Raw genomic sequence first — 2,194 nt, forward strand, 5'->3', positions numbered from 1 at the left:
GGCCTATTTCTTACCTTTCCATCCATATAAAGTGGACCTAAATCTGAGATCTACAGCTCCAGATATAACCCAATTAAAGAATAGTGTTCTAATTTGGACTGCACCAGTATCTCTTTTTTAAGTTTGGCCATCTCTTTGTTCTTTCAATTTTAGTTCTTAAACTCATAAATCAATCCTTTCATTTATGTGATAGGCTTGCATTTAAAATGAACATTTACCATAAATTAAAAGTATCTTATATTATTAGATATATTATTATAAAACATGTTTTAGTTAAGGAGTTATTGATACTTCAAGTGCAAAATGATGATATAAAACCTTGATAAAAATACACTTTTAAGTACTAATAATTTGGCAAGATTCAAATAAAATATTTTTATCAAGACTATTTTAATCATGATATCAATTCAAAAAAAATTATTGCTCATCAACTCCAAACCAAATAACGCCAAACATCCACACAAATCTTATTAATTTCATGCATTTATATTCAAATTTCAAGCTAATTTGAATAAATCAATATCAATCCAAGCACAACTTATGAATTAGGACTTAATGTTCAAGTCAACATAAACTCAACCCTAAAAATAAAATCATAATTCAACACAAATTATCAAACCAAAAACACAAATAAATTCATATCAAATAATGTGTCCAAACAGTCTAAAATTATACACAACAATGAGATTTTATCCTAAAACTCATAATTTTTAGTCAATTTGTCCAAAAATTAATTTGAGTTATAGACCAACCTTTCAAGGTGTTTGATGTGTCTAGAGTATACTAAAATCAAGGTTAGAAGCATAAGAACAATGACGACATGTGGTCTCTATGCGCCGCCACCATTGTTGATAAGTGGATCCACACGTCGCTGTGGGTGAAACCAAGAAATGGGTGGATCTATATGTAATTTTAGAAGATATTATTCTAATTCATCTACATTTAGACTTCTAGAACTCAAGATATGGGCTGAATACTGAACAATGTCCGGGCTGCAGGATAGATTCAGACTTCTACGTTGTTGCTAAGATTTAGACTTCTAAACAACAGAATTAAGTATTGCCTTCCTCATGAAAGTTTTAGGCCTATGTCTTAGTTTTTCATCTATATAAAGTAGACCTAAATCCAAGTTCTACAACTTCAAATATGATCCAATTACCAAGTAATGTTTCAGTTTGGACTAAACTAGCATCTCTTTTCTAAGCTTTATTTCTTTGTCCTTTCAATTTAAGTACTTCAACTCATCAATCAATCCTTTAATTTATATGATAGGCCTACATTTAGGATAAACATTTTCTATAAATTAAAGGAATTTTATAGTATCAGGCTTGTTATTATAAAACATGCTTTAATTAATGAGTTATTGATATTTCAAGTGCAAAATAATGATATAAAACCTTAATAAAAATACACTTTTAAGTACTAATCACTCCTCCAACCAACTTATTACTAGTCCCTAGTGATCAAAGCGTTAAAGTAGAAAAATAATTTGTAAATCCTACAAACTAAAGCATTCATCATTCAACTTTCATTAATCTATACAAAATAAACAAACTCTCATTACATTTATATATCTGCTCAATAACTTTTAAACAAGATATTAACAAACCTTTCTTTTATGCTTAATATATCAACACATAGTTATGGGGTTTTACTTGGAAGAAAACAAAAATTTTGTTCTAATGTTTAAGGTTAACTTCCTTAAGTTGAGATTATTATATTTTTCTTCTTTTTTATTTTTTTATTAATATATATATAACTTAAAAACACAATGCATCTTTAACCCATGCAATGAGCTTTTGGCTAATAACTCCTAAACTAGTTAGTCTTAGGGCATTAGGTGTTGAGACACCCCTACAAGCTTAGTAACTCGGGTTGTAACTACTGATACGTAGATAGTGCAATGTTTAATTCCCTTAAACTTTTCTCCTCAACCCATGTAACAAACGTTGGGCCAATAGCTCCCAAATCAGTTAACTTTAGGGTATTAGGTGTTAAAACACCCTTTCAGACTTAATTACTTAGGTTGAGGAGGCTATAAAACCAAACTTATCTATGTTTTTACTATCGTTATTATTTATTTTTTTTGCAATTTATAAATCATCTCTTTCCCTTAGTTGTTACCTTTAACAAAAGAACATAAATAATGTAATAATCCAATATGCAACCCACAATCATATGTTAAAGTGTGTGT

The sequence above is a fragment of the Populus euphratica genome, unplaced genomic scaffold (genome assembly GCF_000495115.2).
Source record: "Populus euphratica unplaced genomic scaffold, PopEup_1.0 scaffold1831.1, whole genome shotgun sequence".
NCBI lineage: Eukaryota > Viridiplantae > Streptophyta > Magnoliopsida > Malpighiales > Salicaceae > Populus > Populus euphratica.